Source organism: Pteropus vampyrus, unplaced genomic scaffold (genome assembly GCF_000151845.1).
Source record: "Pteropus vampyrus isolate Shadow unplaced genomic scaffold, Pvam_2.0 Scaffold9, whole genome shotgun sequence".
NCBI lineage: Eukaryota > Metazoa > Chordata > Mammalia > Chiroptera > Pteropodidae > Pteropus > Pteropus vampyrus.
The window spans coordinates 5924629-5932639 of NW_011888790.1; the positions used below are offsets into that span (position 1 = coordinate 5924629).

Consider the following 8011-nt stretch of genomic DNA (forward strand, 5'->3'; position numbering starts at 1 on the left):
AGAGAGAAAGAGAGAATGAGAGAGAATGGACCAGAAGCATTGAAAACATTTCCCAGAGGAACTGTTTTTAAATGGCAGGAGGTATAAAACTTCACTGGAATATACGTGTAGAAACATGGACAGTGGCAGCTCTGATTATTATTTGTTTGTGTGACATCTATGGAAAATTTTGTAGTCAACATGTAGTATATGTGTTTGCATAATACAAGAGACATTTTGGAGAATAAGATTATATAAAACAAGAACAATATATGTTAGTAATAGTAAATTCCCATCAGGGGCTTCATGAATAAAAATATAGAACCATTTTGTCATGCAGCTCGAGATATATCTGTATCTGTACACATACACAAACATACACAGATACACACCAGAAATCTAATAAAGGTTACCTCTCTTCCCCAGAGCTTACTTGGAACCTCTGCTTGTTATATGTTTGCAGTCAGAGTGCAGATTTCTTAATTTTTGCCCCTCTTTGGGTCAAGGAGTTTGAGAAAAAGAGAAGAAAAGAAAGTATTGATTTTCACTGACTCCATCTTCCCTCTAACGAGAGTCAAGTGGGAATCCTGGCTTAGTTTTTCATTAAACTCCCAGAGCAATAACCAGCTGGCCCCAGGATGAGAAGATCCCTTAATCCCAAAGTGGTTATGTGGCTAATGTAATAGTGTAATGTGGTAATGTAATTAATGTATGCAATAAGTGCTAATAATGTTGATGATGATGACAGCAGCTAACATTAATTAAGCTAAGCTTGCAAAAAGTGGTTTACTTGTATTATCTCATTTAATGCTTACAACAATTTTTGAGGGAGGTGTTGTGATTTTCCCCATTTTATATATGGAGAAACTAAAGATGTTAAGTAACATATCAAAAATCATACAGTAAGGTATTTGAATTCAAGTAGTATGACTACTGAGACTATTTTAACCACAAAGCTGTGATAAACTTAGTTCATCAATAAACATTTACTGAGTGCCTACTTTTTTCTAGAAACTATGCTAGGCCCTAGATGGGGGTGTTGTGAGTACCAGGGTTAATAAGACATGGCTTTTTATCTTGAGGACTTTTGGATGATTCAAATATTTTGTAGCCTATTATGGAATAGTTATGCCTAGAAGGTTGTAGAGGTAGAGGTTATTTACTTAAAGAGCGCATTTCTTTATATTAAATCTTTGAATTTGCCTTAAATTATTGGAGACAAACATTTATGAAATTAAATTTTTAAAAGGAAAATTTTCACATTTATGAGAATTAGATATTTTAAAAAGTAATTAATTTAATATCCATCCGAACACTTCTAGAAATCCTTCTCAGTCATCTGATATAAGAAGCAAATATCTTAAGTCAGCAAATAGAGTACATTAAAGTCTACTTTTACCTAAAATGAACTCTCAGTCAAAATTTTGAAAATCTACTGTGTCCAGATTTTCCCCAAATGTTTATCTAAGAACAGCAATTTAGTTAAATATACATGCTCGTGTTTGTTCAGTGTTAATTTAAAAGTGCACCACCCAGCAATGCAGTCATGGGCTTTGGTCAGTTAGAATGCTTTAGGAATAAACCAGGATGACTGCTTGCCCTCAAAGTTGTTGGCCTTTCACCTTAGAATTTCAGAGGAGGGAGTTGCTTCCTTTGGCCAGTGAAGAATCAATGACTTTTCTGGGTTATTCTGTGGCCATCAATTGTATTTAAAGTACCATCACTTCTCAGGTGGAAGGAAGACCTCCATTACCTGGAAGAGTTGTGCTAGCAATAAATGAAGAGAGGGGCACTTGATTTGATCACTATGATCATGTTCTTGCCAATGTAAACACACAATTATGTTATCGGTGATGTCTAGGACAAGGATAGGTGCTTAAATATAAATTATTGAACATGGTTGCCAATAGCTAAAATAAGCTTTTCCCCTCAAGTAACTGGAATATGTTGATTTGATGTCATTCATAGTAATTCATTTTTATTTCTGGGTCTTCTCTAATCCACTGTCAGCTTAAATAATTGCAAGATAACCTTGAAAATCAAATAGCCATTCACCCAAGTGCAGATATCATGCATATCAGACAAAGGAAAAAATTCTTACTTTGAACACTTTTTTATTATCTATGTTATGTCCAAAGAGCAGATGGACTGGTTAAAAAAAAAGTATTTCTGAAATGCAAAATGCCATATACATTTAAAAGAGTGAACTGAAATTTGTCATGAAATTTGTCACTTTTATACTTGTTGTAGGAAATATACCTCTTTACTTTTCTATAATTAAAAAATTTCTAGATTTGCATGTTTCAACAAAATCAAATAAAATGAAAAAAATGCAAAAAGCAATGTCCAACTAATTTTCTAGAAACAGCACATATTTTGATATAAAATTAAAGTTAAATATACTTTTCCTCTTTTTTATTAAGATGTAATTTACACACCATAAAATTTACCTTTTTAAATTGCATACTTTAATGGTTTTTAGTATAGTCACAGAGTTGTGTAAACATCACAACAATCAGTTTTCTAACATTTTCTTCTCCCCCAAAAGGAAACTCTCTACCCAATCCATTAACAGTTAATCTCTATTCCTTCCTCTACTAAACTACTTTCTGTGTCTATGAATTTGCTCATTTTGGATATTTTATATGAATGGAATCATACAACATATAGCCTTTGTGTCTGACTTCTTTTATTTAGCATAAAATTTTCAAAGTTCATCTATGTTGTGGTATCTATCAATACTTCATTCTTTTTTTATGGCACAGTATATTCTATTGCATGGATATATCACATTTATTTATTTATTTATCAGTTGGTGGACACTTGGATTGTTTCTACTTTGGGCTATTATGAATAATTCTGCTATGAACACTTATGTACAAGTTTTTCTGTGGACATATGTCTTCATTTCTCTTGGGTATACACTTAGGAGTGGCATCGGTTTGAGACGTGGTAAGTCTAGGTTTAACTTCATGAGAAACTGCCGAATGTTCTTCAAAGTAGCAGCACTGTTTTACATTCCCACCAGCAATTTATGAGGTCCAATCTCTCCATATTCTTGCCAATACTTGTTATTGTCCATAGTTTTGATTAAAGCCATCCTACTTGGTGTGATGTGGTATCTCATTGCAGTTTGGATTGCATTTCCTTCCTTAACGGCTGATGATGTTAAGCATCTCCTCATGTGCTTACTGGCCATTCATATTTCTTTGATATTTGAGAAATGTCTATTCAAATCCTTTGCCCATTTTTAAATTTTTATTTGTCATTTTATTTTTGAGTTGTAAAGTTAGTTATATACTGGATACTAGACCCTTATCAGATATATAATTTGCAAAAATTTTCTCCAATATTATGGATTATCTTTTCACTTTCTTGATAGTATCTGTGATGGTTAATTTTATATGTCAGCTTGACTGGGCCATGGAGTGCCAAGATATTTGGTAAGACATTATTCTGAGTGTTTTGGGGTTGAGACTACCATTTAAATCAGTAGACCAAGGCCGGTCAAGGTGGCAGAGTGGGTAAACACTGTGCTTGCCTCATCTCATGACCACGTCAAAATTATAACTGCAGAACGACCATCATTGAGAATCACCTGAAGTTCAGCCGAACAGAAGTCCCACAACTAAGGCCATATAGAAGAAGCCATATCAAGACTGGTAGGCATGCAGAGACATGGAACGGGGCAGATCCCACACCGTGTGTGGTGGTTGAGAATCAAGAGGGATATCTCAACTGTGGAGGTCCCCTCAGAAGAGCAAGGTGTCCTAGTCCCACAGTAGGCTCCCCAACCTAGGGTTCCAGTGCCAGGAAGAGAAGTTACCAAAACCTCTGGCTGTGAAAACCAGTGGAGATTGTGGCTGAGTGAGATGGAGGGTTGCTCAAGTACCAGGCATTCCTCCTAAAGGGCCACATTCAGATTTACTCACTGATGGGTTCACTTGCTCTGAGCTCCAGCACTGGGGCAGTTGCTTAGAAAGTGCCAGGGACATGTGGGGTGGAACTGAATTGTCTGGCTTCAGGGCAAGGGCTGGGGGTGGGAGTACAGCTTTCTCCCAGAGAGAAGTGCTGGTAGAATCAAATGTTTCTTTGTTGAAACCTCCCCTCTCCCAGCGTGCAGACCCATGTGGCTGCCATCAATGTGGGTAGCACAGGGCACCCTGCTCTAGTGATTCCCTGAGGCCCTACCTCTACCAACTTTCAGGCCCACTCAAGCCACCTCCAGTGGCTTTTCCATACAACTGGCCTGTCTTGCCTCATGCTGTGGACTTTCCTAAAATCTCTCAGAGGTTCACAAGATTCAAACAATCAGCATTTGGCCTTGGCATGCTCCATACCTCTTGCTAAGCAATCCAAAGCCCGGCACTAGTGGCAGCTGGCCTCAGTTCATGGCTTGGCCTCTTTAGGTATCTTTAAACCCAGTGTAAATGGCATCCATCTACAAATTGCTTGGTTGCTCTTGTAGTCCCTGGAAGGGCACAGGCTACTGCTAAACTTGGCCTGCAGCAGAGCCCCTCTTAGGAGGCCCAGGTCTGGCATGTCCAGTGGGCAGCTTCAGACCAAGCTGAAACATCACCCAGGGTTGCATTCGAAGACAACACACCCAAAGGGCAGACTGGGCAGGCACCAGAGTTCTGCTAAAGTGAATTCTGCTCCATGGTGCCAGCCCCTCACTGGCCAGTCCTCTCAAGCAATCAGCCTGAGGGTCAATCCCTCCTGTTAACATGCAAATAGCAACCAAGGCTCAACTACAACAAGAGGGCACACACAAACCCATACAAAGGACATACTTAGAGCATCTAACTCAGGTGACCAAGGAAGACTGTGCCCCACAGCACATCTACTACATAAGGCTACTCTGCTAAGACTGGAAATACAGCAGCCTTACCTAATACAAACACAGGGAGATGGCCAAAATGGGGAGACAAGAAATATGTCCCAAATGAAATAACAAAAAAAGATCTAAACAAAATGGAGACAGGAAATCTACCAGATGCAAAGTCCAAAACACTGGTTATAGGGATGCTCAATGAACTTATGGTAATAGTAGATAAACTCAGTGAGAAATTAAAGAGATAGAAAACAAAAAAGAAAAAGTCTGAAATGAATACAATAACTAAAATGAAGAATACATTAAAGGAAATCAACAGTAGATTACATGAAGCAGATGATCAAATCAGTGATTTAGAAGATAAGGTAGCAGAAAACATCCAATCAGAACAGCAGTAAGAAAACAGTTTAAGGGGCTATTAAAACAACATCAAACATACCAACATTTGCATCATAGGGGTACCGGAAGAAGAAGAGAGAAAGCAAGGAATTGAAAACCTATTTGAAGAAATAATAACTAAAAACTTCTCTAAGTTGGTGAAGGGAGTAGACATACAAGCCTAGGAAGCTTAGAGAGTCCCAAACAAGATGAACCCCCAAACAAGAAAAAGCTAAAGGAGTTTATCACCACAAGTCAGTATTCAAGAAATGGTAAAGGAACATCTTTAAGAAGAAGGAAAGATAAGATAAAAAATATGAATGAATAACAAAATGACAATAATTACATATATATCAACAATTACTTTAAATGTAAATGGATTAAATGCTCCGATCAAAAGACAGGGTGGGTAAATGGATAAGAAAACAAGGCTTTTACATATGCTGCCTACAAGAGACTCACTTCAGATCGAAAGACACACACAGACTGAAAGTAAAGGGATAAAAAAAGATGTTTCAAGAAAATAGAAATAATAATAACAAAAAGCTGGGTTTGCAATATTCATACCAGACAAAATAGTCTTTAAAACAAAGGCTATAACAAGAGACAAAGAAGGACTCAGTTATCCTACTTCTGGGTATTTATCCAAAGAAATCCGAAACACTACTTGAAGGAACATGTGCTTCCACATGTTCATTACAGCATTATTTACAATAGCCAAGATATTGTAAATCTGGGCAATTTGGCTTCCCATTATGATGAATGGATAAAGAAGAGGTGGTACATATATATAGTGGAATGTGACTCAGCCATAAAAAAACCAAAATCTTGCTATCTGCAACAATATGTATGGACCTAGAGTATTGCATTGAGTAGAGTAAGTCAGACAAAGACAAAAGCCATATGATTTCACTCGTATGTGGAATTTAAAGATTTGTTTTGAGGGAAGGGGAGGGAAATTAGATTAGTCAAAAGGAACCAGAGTTTTTATTGTATTTATATTTTGTTAATAAGGCTGGATGGTAGAAGCATGGATATTTATCATGTAATTCTCTATATCTGTGAATGAAATATAATGAAAGAAGCCAATGAAATATCAAGAATCATATGAGGGATGTTAAACTTATTGCTGTGTCTCCATACCATAAAGTATAGTTTTGTCACTGCTTGTTATAGTCTGAAGTAAACACCCAAAGGTATCTTCTTGGTTTTAATGACCATCTGCATTATTATTCACAAAATGTGGTTACTCTTCCAGTTGCACTTCATTTTATGTTGAGTAGACATATCTATGCTACCTATTAATTCAAAAAAAGTGAGGCCTTATTTGTTTTAATTTTTAAAACATTAATTTAACTTAACTATAAAATTCATATATACTTATAGTAAAGTTTTAAGATTACACAGAAGGAGGCAAACAAAATAAATCCCTCTACTTCTCAGATCTCACCACTATTTATGTTCTTATGCACCCTCTGGAAATTATCTATACATTTATAAACATAAACATGTATGTGGTTTTCAATAGAAATTGAATCGTAAAGTTCCATACAGTTTTGAAACTTTTTCCACTTTATATATAGGAAGGCTTGTCTTATTAGAGTAACCATATGGATTTCATAAATAATAAATATACAATAATACATATTTATTGGTAAATAGCCATTGATATATGTATTTATTTCCAATTCTTTTTGCTATTTACCAACAATGTTACAATGGACATTCCTGAGCTATATCTTTGTTTATTTGAACAAATGTAGGAACAATTATGAGAGGTATAATTAATATAAGTTTTCTCCTATATATCAAGTATGGCAAAAGTAAATTTTTTTGTCGTTATTTTAAATATTACAAAAATCAGTCTCTTTACCTCTTTTATTTCTCCCTCTATCAGTTTCTAAGCCTTTATAACAGGATAACTATTAGAATATTGGATTTTTTTTTTTTTTTTTTTTTTACAGACAGAGATAGGGATTTATTAGTGGAAGAGTGGGGAGAGGGCAGCACCAAGACTCATGAGTGTAGGGCCTCCATTTGTCCAGGGGGCCATGATTAGGGTGTATATGACCCCACAGCCATCTGGGATGAGCTGCTTTTCAGGCACCATGTCCTCAAACTCATTTGCATTAAACTTCGTAAAGCCTCACTTTTTGGAAATGTGGATATTTGATGGCCAGGGAACTTGAACTTAGCTTTGAACAGAGCCTCAATTGCATGCTCCTTGTTCTGCAGCTTGGTGCAAATGGACATGATTGCCTGGCCCATGTGGACCCTGGCTACTGTGTCCTGGGGTTTTCCAAAGGCACCCTGTCTAGATTGGAAATAGCATGAGGTCAGACATGAGTATCTACTGGAAAAGACTGTCTCCAAGGTCCCTTAGAACAACCCATACAAACAATAGGCTGCATATACTACCAAGGATGCTGCTGTTTGCAGCCATTGCACACTGGGCCCCCATGGGGAAAAGAGCACAGTCGGCTTAATTGGCTGGAGTGAATATTGGAATTTTGATATGCTAGAAAACATTTGGATTGATTTCACTATATCTGCCTTCTAAATTTACATTTCAATTCAGGTAGATTTATTAGTAACTTTCAAATTTTTTCTCTTTTACACTTATAAGTAAAAAAAAAAAAGTAAGAATATCTCCACTGAAATTTACTTATTTATTTATAAATTATATACATGTACTACCATACTTAATTATCATGCAAATTATAAAACACAAGATTTGAAATAGAAAATGGCAAGATAAAAGCAAATATGACTCTTCTAATATTTTTTTTCTACATCCCAATGGACCATTCTGCACATTCC

General features: G+C 36.2%; 1 protein-coding gene and 1 non-coding gene across 4 annotated transcripts in view; both read right to left on the bottom strand.

The window, feature by feature from the left end:
* PTPRR (protein tyrosine phosphatase, receptor type R) overlaps positions 1 to 8011 on the bottom strand; it is a 229108-nt gene that overhangs the window by 56330 nt on the left and 164767 nt on the right. The window lies entirely within an intron of this gene.
* On the bottom strand, positions 7553 to 7687 carry LOC111730199. The gene has a single exon (XR_002776596.1). It is a non-coding gene; the product is annotated as a small nucleolar RNA SNORA70 (small nucleolar RNA).